The following is a 13,117-nucleotide window of genomic DNA, read 5'->3' as shown; positions in this document are numbered from 1 at the left end:
AAACATTGACGATAAAATCTCCATTGCAGATAAAGCAGGTAGGATAAAGTTTTCTAACTTTACTCTGCACCAGACTTTTTATAACAACGTCCAGCACACAAACAATAAAAACAGTGACAGTATATTGTAGGGGTGCTAGAGGAGGGCTCGCTAATGACAAGGAATACTTCTCAAGTAGCTCTGGAGCACTAACACAGGTCAAGAGAACAGATCGTTCCAAACAGGCAAGTTTATAACGGGCGTTGCACTAGTAGTAGGAATACGAATGGGAATAGAGAGCAGATATATCAGCCTTTATCTGTGTGCTGAGGTTGAACTCATTTCAGCAATCCTCCTCTCCACTTCCTGATAGTGGCTCTGTCACAGATCCACATTTATGACCTCTGTCACGTGACATGTGTCATAAATATATTCTACTCAGCCAACTCACGCAGACATAATCATTATGTAAATGTAGAAAATGTCCGACATTCATTTTCGGTGTCTGCGCTGTGACCTTATCCTGCTCCCGAGGAGAGAGTAGACTGAGCGTTGGGTGGATGCCCCGGGTGGAGCTGAGGCTTTTGGCATTCTGCGGCGGAGGCACAGATTTCAGGTGAGTGGTGTCAGCAGACATGTATAGTAAATAAACGAGCAGAGGCAGTGGCAGTTTAAGTACACCGCAATGATCAGGTAAGTTGGAAATGTGTTGAAGTGAGCGATGAGTGCATCAGGTAAGTGCAGCAGCCGGCTCGGGGTTGAGCTGTCTGATGGAGCTTGTGCGATTTTCATCACATTTTCATTTTCTTAAATATATTCTCAGTTGTTTCCTAAAACAGCTGGAAACTGAAGTTTTTTTCCTCAAACATTACTCACACAGGAGTAAACAGAGCATTTGTTTAGGGCTTTTTGCAGCCACTGACTTAGTGCACTGTTATTCCAGCAGCAAGGTGGTGCATGAGGGACTGACTACAAATAAAGTACAATGTGTGTTCATGGTAATGCAGGAATGTGTCGCCCTGTGTGGGAGTGTGGCTCAGTGATGTGTTTTTAATAGAATTTGGACGACAATGGAGATCTATGGCACAGACAGTGGATCCACAGACAGTATTGGAAAGTTATGGTGATCTGTTTTTGTGTTGGTCTTCATTAGATTTGTCAGAGAGACACTAAATGTTGCCGAAGTTATCCTTTCAGGCTGCTCATATTATAAAATGAATGGACACTAGCAACTTCCTTCAATGAGACCAACGAGTGTAAGTGTATTTGATCTGTGGGAACACTGGTATATCCCTTTAATGTATACAAATGTGCAATAGCCTCCAAGAGCATAAGTCTGCTCGATGGGAAATTGGCTGTAAATGGGGGGGAAGAAATCACACAAATTGAGAGAAGGGTAAAAGTGGAGCAATTTGTCTGAGAAAGAAAAGACACAATGAAGCTCAGGCATAAGCCAGAGAGCCACACAAAAGCGAGGAAATAACAAACAGCGGACAAAACAATGTGAGAAAAACAATGAGGAGCCCATTAGAGCAATTACAACATGTGACAAAAAACATATGGCAGCGGTGATAGAGAAGTTAATACATTCATTTTTTGCAGAGGAACAGCTGCACACGTGCCTTTTCAGATTGTGCTGAAATTCAGCCTGCAGAGAGAGCGAAAGAATGAGTCGGCCGCCCACGAAACGGCGCAGGGACCTCGGAAAAGAAAACAATCCAGGTTGTTGGGCTTTGGACGACCACGTATCCCTTATCAGCTCGGCTTCTTGTGCGTTACCTCAGGATTAATTATTGGCCGACACTCACTCTTTGCCACTTTCCGTCCGTATGAAGAGGCAGAGCTTCAGGCCGTTAGGTATAATAAGACCCCATTTCAAGACGAGAGAGAGAAAACAGAGGAACAGGAAGCTTCTTCTTCTCTATTCCCTGTTTTCCATTCTAACTCAACAGTGACTTTTTGACATTTTTGCGTGACCGGATCTGCAGCTCCTTGGTGTTAAAACCCACATCCTGCAAGTCATGTGTGGCTGAAAGACACACTCACGCTGGCAATGACTTCCTGAACTCCCCTGCAGCCTGTACGACGTGCGATGCAAATAAAAAAGATAAAGATATCAAGAGGAACTGCGGTGCTATGACAGGCTGATCTGCCTGGTTAACAGGACTGCAGCTGCTAATTATAGAGCATCGGCAAAATGATAGCAAACTACATGAAAGAGGTCTGGGTTGGTAGTAAAGAGAAAGACATCTTGTAAAATATAAATAGCTTTCCAGAGGCACTTTGTGGAGAAACAAAATATAGGTTTGTATGTATCATCATCACTGAACTACTAGAACCAGTAAAAAAATGGATGGTTGTTGTCCGAGGCCTAACAAATGGCTTAATAAGCCACAAATCAACGCATGTAAAGTGGAAGAAGATCCAACTTTCATATTCAATCTAATTCTCCTAAAAAATACATTTCTACACAACAGCAACAGCAACAGCAAACACCTTTAGCACAAAACAAACACTGGATCGTGTTTTCTATTAACATAAAGAGGATACGTTGTCAATTCACATTTTTGGGAAGTCGCAAATACGTTAATACTGAACTTATCAAATAAATGTTCAAAGAAAATGTTTTTATTTTAGCCAAAATATCCAGTCTTGTAGTACAACTTCCTCTTGCAATATTAATTATGTGTGTGTGTGAGTTGTGTAACTGTAAGTGTGCATAATCAGATTTGTAAATGTGCAAAATATAAATAAAAAAGAGATTTGTGAATGGGTACAGGAATCTGTAAACTGTTAGTGTAGATTCACATTTTCAAACCTGCAAATGTGAAATATGTGTCAGATTGTATGTAGATGTATTGAGATTTTTACATGTGTTAAACATGCAAATCTGTGAATATGTACACAAAATGCACATTTGCAGATCTTAGCACATTAGCACGGATTATTTTACACATTTATAGATTTGATGATGCACACATGGATCGAGATACAGTTACACAACTATCCACACACACAAAAATAGCATTTGGCCCCATAGACTGGAGGATTATTAAACCTTGTTGTGGTTGTTAAGGAACTCACAGCACTTGGTCAAGCTGAGGGTAAAGGTCTCAGCCAAAGCTCTCGTGTTGCCACAGAAACAATGGATGTAATCCTCGATCTCTGGTGTCTCAGACTTATTTTGTTCACCTTAACCACTTTGTACTTCCATTAATAAACGTTCAGCTTCATTTGTTCAACATTAACATTGCCTCTGAACATAATGCGGTCATGCGTTTGCATTCCGCATCTGTTGTTACAGTGTAGTTGAACACAAACATAATTTACAGGAGACGGGGTTGCTAATGTAACATTGTGAAATATCAGTGTACTTCAGCGAATTATTGTCGAATCCCTTGTTTCCTTTATCGATGTTGCCCTGAACGCTCACTGATTTCAAGGAAACAAATGATCTCTACGGATCCCAAGTTGATGCATTTCCCTCGTAAGCACTTCGGCAGTTAGTTATTAAGTTATTAATGTTCACAGGGGGGAATGTTTTGTGGGCTTGTTTAGCTTTGTTGACACGCCGTCACACTAAGCCCTGGTGATTGCCTTGTTTTTTTTTTTTACTACTGCAGCTCCATCAAAGCTTCAACCTCACATTGATTCAGAACTGGGATTTACCAGCAGAGGAGTTTGCAAGAGGTAAAAACCTCCAAGTGGAGCTTTTAAACCCTGCTTGAAATGTTTAACCTTTCACCGCCGGTTAGCATTTCTGAAGTCTGCTATTGCTAAGTATCTTCATATATCCGCTGCTCTCCTTTTCGCATCAGCAACAATCTATTTTCATTACAAAGGAAGCTGATCGTTAATGACTGGCACTTAACCTTTCTCCACTTGAACCGACTGTTTTCAAGGAACAGGAGGAATTAGACAAAGTGTTTGCCTACTACAATGGGAGAGGCAACATTTCGAGACCCTTTTCAAACGCGAGATAACAACAGCAAAACGATTATTTCAATCGGGCCCAGTGAGGAGTGACTGCATGAAAGCGACGTGCAGACTGGTGGCGAAATTTCACTGCAGAAAAACAGATATGCCAGGCAACCTTTCCATAACCCCTCTGCGCATTTCTCCCTCTCTGCTGACTCTTTCGTCAGTTTCCCGCGTTCAGGCAAAGGAGGCGGCGAGCACTATTTGCTCAGAGCCGCGGCAGCCGGAGCTCCGAGCTCAGCTGCCGCGTTCATATGAGATGCAGCGGGAAAGGTCATTTCTAGAAGTTCAACATTAGTGATCGGAATTCCAAGTGAACCGCGCTGCCCTGTATTTTCGCGGCCCCGCGCTCTGCAGGGAGTACAGGGGACCTATCGGGTGAGGCGACTGTGGAATGAAAGCAGCGCAGGATCTAAGGGAGCAAGTTTCTAATAGTCCTCTGTTTCTGCTTCGGTCCCATTAAGTGTTTCCCGTTGTCATCAGGGTTAGGTTTCTCAGTGTGTGTGTATGTGTGTGTGTGTGTGTAAGTGCACCCCGCTAAACCCATGAGGAAGAGTTTCATCAGATCAATTTAAAACTAATCTTGTCAGCCCCATCAGAAGTGTGAGTGCGTGAGTGTATAGCGAAACAAGGAGCCGGCCCGTACGAGTGTGACTCACCATCTGTAGTGCAGGTTTGCCTATGTTTGGAGTACGGCTCATTATAATTCTTTGGAAAATGCGCAAAGCCGAACAAATCAAAGTCACCAGGCGTTAAAAAAAGAAGAAGAAGGGGAAGCAAGTGGGTTTGGTTTACCCAAGGGGATAGCTTTGTTGTGTGGAAATAAATCCTGCTCCTGATTAGACAAGCTCTGCATGGGGGCCCGGCGACGAGATGCCAAGCAATTAAACTGGTGACGAGTGGGACATTATAACTGATATGACAAATTTCATTTATTCTAATTAAATGTAACACGGAGTTGTCATCTCGGGCTCTAACATATGTGGGCGCTTTTGTGTGCCAGCGTTGAATATATAAAAAAGGACATCGTCACGTCTACGCCAAGAAAAGAAAAGAACCATTATTCTACATATAATGCTCGAGGGTTTGCATCTGTTCAAAGCTGAAACTCTGAAATAAAATGGTAAATGGATTTATGTAGCACTTTCTACAACCACTCACTCTGCACATCACATTCATGCAACACTTCTAAAGTCCTTCTCTCACTCGCACACTGAGAGCACAGCCATCAGGGGCAATCAGGGTCGTGCCCAAGGACACTTTGACATGCCGACTGGAGTTGACGGGGATTGAACAACTGGCTTTCCGATTAGTGGATGATCCGCTCTACCCCCTCAACCACAGCTGTCCCGAACATCTATCGCAGTAATAATAATTGATGTGCTTTGGGGAATTTTACAAAAAACTTGCTCGATCATTTATGAATTTAAGATTTTCAGGACAAAGCACTTTTGGGTTTAACTTCTGTTCCATGTGTGCAAAATGAAATAAAATTTGCTTGACAGAATCCTTCTCTGTCCTGCAGCCTACTTTCTCTCCAACAGATGTGAATCAACATACATTAACCCACACGTCTGCGGAACTATTGTAAGGTTGTTAATCCTGCAAAAGCTATAGCAAGAGCAGGCTACATTTTGAAAATATGCAACCGATACGTCTCACCTCCTCCTCCCATCAGCCCTCTCGGCAAAGCTACACCCATAAAACACCCAAACACACGCTGTCTGAAAACTGCCGCAAGACTAGCGACTCGTTTGCTAAGTTCTGGCTCTCGTCTCTGCTTCAGCGATGTACGCCTCTTTGACTGAAGACTCCGGTCATGTGCAGTGAGAGTACTGGGCACAGCGGGCAGGCAGGTTGGTCAGTGACAGACATGACGCCAGTGAAACAGGCACCGTCTTTTGTATCTATTGATGATCAGGATGTGAAGAGGATTTCAACAAATAAGATGAAACGTGTCTCAGAAACACCTTTGACGTACAATTCTTTACGGCATGAACCAACTTCAGAGTCTTCCTCTTTATTTGGACCAATACTTCAATATCATGGTAGTAAAAAAACAGCAGCATGCAGGATATTGCTGATTGCTACATTTACAGTGTGTGTGCTACTTGCTCTGGTTTTGTATTGAAGAAGCACAGAAGTAAGTGGTGAATGTTTTCATGCATCTATCTGCCACACTCAGGATTCGCTCTTTTCCAATATTTAGGAACGTGAGCAGCAGCAGCAGCAGCAGAGAAGTCAAGTGGGTAGAGAGTGAGTGCATCCCCCCCCCCCCCCCCCCCCCCCCCCTCTCCTGCCTCAGCGAGCGTTCACTGAGCCGAAAAAGTCCCGGAGCAAGACACTGAACTGCGACCCGCTGTCCTGTCACTGAGACTGACCTCTGGTCCTCGTGCGGCGAAGAGACAACATCTACATGGATCGATAAAGCATCAAATTCATTAAATTATCAAAAGTGATTTGAAATCAAAGTTTGGGGCAGAACAATTGTGTAATGTACAGACACGCACACACTGTTCAATCTGCAAACTGCGTCTGTGCTGATTAAACAGCAACACGACAAGCGACAAAGACTGCTGGCATCTCACAATCCAATTATCCATTGAGAACTTAACAACCACAACACAACAGCAGTATTGACACTGTTCAACAGCTTATCAGAGATAGAACTGGCTGGTGCTTTATATATAGTGGGCCAGCGTCACTCAAAAAGTCAATTACATGCTTATGTTGACGTTGTTAAATCCATTCCGGAGACGTTGTTAAATAGACTGACTGAGAATATCCCATTGTGTGGGTCTGGAAGTGGAGGGATGCAATAACTCGTCCTCAGCCTGGTTACACAGCAGAAGATTAGACCCTTAGAGCCATACGTGACTTTTTTTTTTTCGCTTCACCCAACCACCATACATGACACTCTGCACACATACATTCACACACACCGGCTTCTGCAGGGTTTAATTGCTTAGCAGGAGGAGGGCACCCCAGAGGGCCGATTCAACTCTCATGACTCAAATGTTACAGTGGAGAGTGTGTATATATTAGATATGTATATGTGTGTGTGTGTGTGTGTGTGTGTGTGTGTGTGTGTGTGTGTGTGTGTGTGTGTGTGTGTGTGTGTGTGTGTGTGCTCGAATGCACCAACGTGGCTATATGCCAGTGTGTCTTCAGTAACAACCTGTGTGAGTCATCCCACTATTAGACCGTCTCTGAAGCACAACAACCAGCCATAATCTGCTGGACACCGCGCTGTAATGGCTCTCCGTGAGACAGCTAATAAGTTACGCGCCAGATTGCAAAGTGCAATAAGCCCGACTGAGTCACTATTCTGGGCTACATCATTATTTCTCAACCCGCTGACTGTGACCCTGGGGCTGGCTGGAAAGCTGCTCTGAAGGGTGGAGGACATGACGTTGCCCCCTCTCTCTGAAGAAAAGGCAGGACTTTCTCTGTGATTTCTTAGCCACCATTTCTATTATTAATATGATTGATTGATTGGCTTTTTTAATTAATGTGTCACATGTGCTTATACAAGACGCCATTATTTAGGAAAAATCAACAGTAGCAGTATCATTAAAAATAGTATTCAAATAAACCATCCTGACTTTCTTTTTCCAAGATTTAGAAACAAAGATAGCCAACTTATAAGCATTAAAATAAAAACCACTGCATTTGCATCATCAGTGCCCCGGAACAGTTCTGGATTTTGAGCATATATTTCACGTAATATAAAGAATCTTTACTTATCATAATAATGGCCATAAAGAAATGTGATTCATTCTCCACATCTCTTAAATCACTGAACCTATTGCGCAGGGAAATGATTTTAAATCAAGTATTAATATTTTACTATTGAAATAATATAAGGTCTCATTTTTTTTCTCAACCATATTTAAATTGCAGTCAAGTGCTATAAACTTAGTGGTTATTAGAAAAAAAGGCTTCACTCCTGTTCTCTCGCCTTTACAGTCAGTTTAACGGAGTCAGGTTGGACAAACACAATGAAGCCAACTGTTGAATCCAAGGTCAATGAATCCATGAGCATACATTTAAACATTTTCAACCAGAAATCTTGTATGTTGCACCTGCCTGTGTATTTGTATGTGTTACAATGCAAAGAATGACGGTTTTGTGCAGTTGCTGGGACATTTTTTATATATTGCTCAATTAGAAGCTGTGAATAGCTAATATACTTTCACTGACATTGTTGGGTAGTCTGTCAATGAACAGCACACTAAAAAGTCAACCAAATATATTATTTAAACTCTTATCTGTGAGTGATCCGACCACATATTCAAGCCCATGTTGGTTTCTAGCACGAATGTTTCGGTACTACAGTTTGAGACATGTGGTAAACCGTGTGTGGCATGAGGTGCTGATTCTGTCTTTATGCAACACAGGTACAATAGAGTATAGTGAAATAATGATATCATCTGTGCAAGATAATAAAAAGTGTGTTGCCAGACAAACACAGCAACATTTTTGTGACACTCACTTTAAATAAATTAACAAACTGTGGCTGTTAAAACGATCTGAATAATTTCTCTGTCACTATAAATTACAAGTTCAGACCAGAGGTCCCAGTGCAAACAGGTCCAATTGCCATTAATATTCCCAGTCAGGAGGGAAGGGGAGATATTGATCCAGGTCGCTGCGTGTGTGCCATGTTGTATGTACGTATGTGTTGGATTAAACGCGCCTGAGTGTAGAGCTGCTGCGTGAGATTTACAACCAGTTTTTTTTTTTTTTAACGGATAGCACAGTGATGAATGGCCACGAGTCCGCAGCTGGATGTTGGCTCCACATCTGGCTCCAGGTCAGAACAGGAAACCCACCAACAAGCAACCAAAACGGAGGCTGCGTGGGGCGCGAGGGAGGCTGGAGCGCTTTCAGCACCGCGGAGAGCTCCGGCGCCTCATTTCCCACTCCGCTGGCCGCCACGCGGGCTCCGCCGCCGCCGCCGCGCCACGCAGCTCTCCGGGCGACGCTGAGAGGATTTCCCCCACGAGAGAGAGAGAGAGAGAGTAAGCTGAGGAGGCTCATTTAACACAATCAGAGAGGAAAATCTCATCTTGTTTAGAGGCACCCCCCCCCCCCCTCTCTCCCTCCTCTCCTCTCCTCTCTTATCTTTCTCTTATTCTGGAGAGTTGCATGATGAGGGAGATGAAGTCTTCCCCTCGCCAAAGACATTGGGATCGGGAAGGACCAGGAGGAGAACAGGTGAAAGTGGCAGGGGGGGTGGGGGGGATGTGCCAGGCAGCCCAGAGAGGGAAGGATGTGCGTGTCTGACTGTGTTATCGTTTCAGTCCCTCTGCTGCCTGAGCAAACCTGGCGCATCCGGGCAGAGGAGTGAGTCCTCCTGGAGCCATTTATCAAACACCGTACACCCTGTTGTCTTCGAGCAGGGCAGATAGAGCCCCTGCGCGGTTATATGAGGTTATACCGAACCTGGCATCTGGTCCTATTGAATGATTAATCACAGCCCCGTGTTGCGCCAGACAATAGACGCGGCAGTGTAGTTAAACACTGTCACAGATTGTCACTGACATCGCCCTGCGTGCGCTGCGCGGCTGCACCTCACGCATCTACTGTATCATCCACTGAGGCATCTCCGTCTCTCTCATTGATGCATCCCTGCCCTGCTACACTCACAAACTAATTCAAAATGAAAGCACGCCGCTGCACAGTTCCCGTGCACTCGCACTCCTCATGCACGCAAAGCAGCTCCATGCACCCAACACCACCAAACTTACAAAAATAAACCCAAGGAAAAGACGCCTTTACGCAGCGCTGGAGCCCTTATTGCGCATAAGTCAATACAGCTTGCACCTTACCTGTGTTATTCTGAGGCAGAAGGACAGAGAGGAAAAAAAAGGGGGAATTCGTGCAGAAATGCCAGAGATGTCCTCGCAGCGACGCGTCCAAACTGCGCTCCTTTAGTTCCACTGCTCTGGTGCGGCTCGGCGGGATTATTTTAGAAAAAAGGGTTCAGGTTGATCACGGGCTGGTTGGATCAGGAGCGAGCAGCTGCAGTTAGTAGTAGCGACTGGTATGTGGCGCGTCCCAACTCTCAGCAGCGGCTTGCCATCCTCCGGCTGGTTCCTCTCTCCGCGCTGCGCTCCTGCTCTGCCCTATTTCAACTCCCCTCACTCCGCTCCCCTCCTGACGTCAGCCGCTGCACGCCGAATGCGGTGAGGCTGCATCTGCAGATTCATCGCACTGGAAAGCGACACCTGTGTGTGTGTGTGTGTGTGTGTGTGTGTGTGTGTGTGTGTGTAGTGGCATGTGTGCGTGCAACACTGGCAGGAAAAAACAATATCCTGACATTGGAGGAATCTAAGAATTCTTAAGATTTGTAGTTTGCAGATGTTGTACTTCTTTCCTTTCTTAATCCATGGGTTCGTGATATATTTCAGTTTTAGATTAGTCTGATATGGATTATTTAGCCCAATATCATTAGGTTGTAATTTAATTTCTTTATTTAATCAGGCAGTCTCATCAGGATTTTCAATATCATTTTCAGGAGAGACACGAGAGAAAGGTGACATTCAGATTCAGCGAATAAACACAACGCAACAAAGAGTTACTAAATAAAAGCAACACAACAAGGACTTGATTAAAACAATAAGGTGAATTATGAAAAACATCACATAACAAATATTTTAAATCACTGAGGGGGGGGGGGGGGGATGCAAGGGGCAGAATGCAGCTCATTCACCTGAACCCAGATGGGCTATGAGTGGATATCTAATGCGAGGTAATTGCACAAAGTTGTGACAGTTGTGGGTTTGGGGATTGCATGGCCCTACCCACTCTCCCACTCGCACCAATGGCATCCTAAATTCACAAAGCATATATCACTTTGAGAAGATATGCATTATTTTGACATGCTAGATGGACAGGAAGCGTCTTACTGCAAAGTATGCATTGTAACATCACATGAATTCATCTGCTAAACTTTTAAACTATCTCATAATCATGCAAAACTTTCAAAATCACATTAAATCCAATATTTCAAAAACAAAATCAAATTTAACACATTAAAAAACAGCATCTAATGAACACGTTTTAAGACCAAGGGCCCTAATGGCTCGAGGGCATGAGCCCACTTTGCCTTTGCTCCGTCATTGCTGACAATACCTGTATAAAAAGGGATAAAATACATTATCAGCCTACAGTTTAAATGCAAATCAGTTCCTAACAACAATTAAATCAAGTGCAGCGACTAAGGTTCGCCATTCGATACAGACACTTGTATAAAATCCAGAATTTTCTATAAAACACTTACTTGCCACTAAAAATAAAGATATTCACTATTATTAGTCTGCCGATTAACATTTACAAATTACACTGTGTTGTGTGAGAGAAGTGATAAAAGGGATGTGGCTGCACGCCGCAGTCATCCAGCGAGAACGCCAAACAGTCAAATGTTGTTAAAAGTATCACATGCATATTTTATTGTGTTTTCCATGGTTTGTTTTCCACTCAGACCCTGCAGGAGCTGCGTCATGCCACCACTGTGGGTTGTATCCCAAACACAACGTCACCGGCACACACATGCACAGGACAGGTAGTAACATCAGAAACACAGACGAGCAAGTGTACATAAATAATATCTGGTTACATTGAGTTGTTATTCAAGTGTTAAACACACGCATGACGTTCCACTTTACAGAACAAATTTATTGTAGCTACAGTGAATCATTTGGGAATTATAGAGTCTTTAATTCCTGACACTTATCCAGAAATGTGCATCAAACATACTGTCTCTCTCTTTCTCTCTCTCTCTCTCTCTCTCTCTCTCTCTCTCTCTCTCTCTCTCTCTCTCTCTTTCTCTTTCTCCTCCTTATCCCTTTGGATTAAACTGGGACGTGCTTTAACTGCGCGTGGCACAATTAGGCCTACACACTGTAGCCTATATCGAATAGACACGTGAATGTTGGAGTCCCCATGAAAATTGCATGTGGCACTGAAACATTTATGCTCAATGTAACATTTATCAAGAGGTTGAAAAAAAAAAAAAGACGACTGGAAAAAAGAAAATAAGAAGCAAAGACAAAGAAGCGAACAGGGTGGGGGGAAGAAAGGGGAATGAAAAATAAGTAAAGAAGGGAACTTTAATCATGGACTTGCAATACGTGGAAGGAAGGAAGGAAGGAAGGAAGGAAAGAAAGAAAGAAAGAAAGAAAGAAAGAAAGAAAGAAAGAAAGAAAGAAAGAAAGAAAGAAAGTAGAAGTCATGCCCATATTGCCCCAACATGAGCCAATTCAAACAAATAATCTGGTTACAGGCAAACATCAACGTGTCTTTATCTTTTCATTGGCAACTGAAAGAATGATAGTTGTTTTTTCTGTTGTATTTTACAAAGTTCTTCAGGGCTTTCTTCTTAATTGGACACACTGCAAAGATTGGGGGGGGGAAGAGAAGTCAATTGAAATGGCCGTTGGGGGGGAACCAAGAAGAAGAGGTGAGATCTGTTTAAAGTGAGCTGCAGACATATAAACCTGACCTTTAAGTATGTAAACTGCAAAACATTAAAACATGAAAAATATATTTTAGGCTGAATAACGTCACCTCTCAATAGAAATATCATGAAATACTCTTTAACCACCTTCAACAATTATAAAAGACAACACTTTCTGCTAGATACGTGTTCAGTTATTGGCTGCTCGAGTGTCACTTGTTATGCCGCGGCTGCTCCAATGCATTGGGTTGTTGGGTAATCTGTAGTATTTGAACTTACAGCTTTCAGTGATCTGACCAATGCATATTCAAAACCATGTTACACTTGGTTTCTGTGGGGTTGCATGAGGGTTTCGGCTCTACAGATGTTCCCACACATAGGCAGGCACGCCCATGCACACACACACAAAGACATATGGTCACATGTCCTGATGCATTGTGCATACGGTGCTGGTTCTTTCTTTGCACAGCACAAGTGCAGAAGTGAAATAATGATTTTATCTATGCAAGATGCAAGAAGTGTGTGACAAACCGAGCACAACATCTAGTTTTTTGCAAAAATAAAATGTCAGATCTGAATATCTCAGCATATTCCGATGATGTTTTTCATCTTATAAAAATTCTAATCTTCCAATACTAACCTTCAAAACTTGGCGAGCCTATCCAGCAAAAAAATACTGCAATTTGTGACTTTGGA

General features: G+C 43.2%; 1 protein-coding gene across 2 annotated transcripts in view; it reads right to left on the bottom strand.

Annotated features, from left to right (window-relative positions):
- Nucleotides 1-10,141, bottom strand: part of fstl4 (follistatin-like 4) — a 201,017-nt gene extending 190,876 nt beyond the window's left edge. Inside the window, exon 1 of one of the 2 annotated variants that reach the window (XM_034606575.1) lies at nt 9,792-10,141. The gene's annotated coding sequence lies outside the window, so the exon portion shown is untranslated. The remainder of the gene's footprint in view (nt 1-9,791) is intronic. The other variant, XM_034606574.1, reaches the window with a different exon arrangement.
- Nucleotides 10,142-13,117: the final 2,976 nt, after the last annotated feature.

Source organism: Hippoglossus hippoglossus, chromosome 14 (genome assembly GCF_009819705.1).
Source record: "Hippoglossus hippoglossus isolate fHipHip1 chromosome 14, fHipHip1.pri, whole genome shotgun sequence".
Lineage (NCBI taxonomy): Eukaryota > Metazoa > Chordata > Actinopteri > Pleuronectiformes > Pleuronectidae > Hippoglossus > Hippoglossus hippoglossus.
The sequence above is the reverse complement of the archived record's forward strand: the minus strand, read 5'-3'. Positions and strand labels throughout refer to the sequence as shown.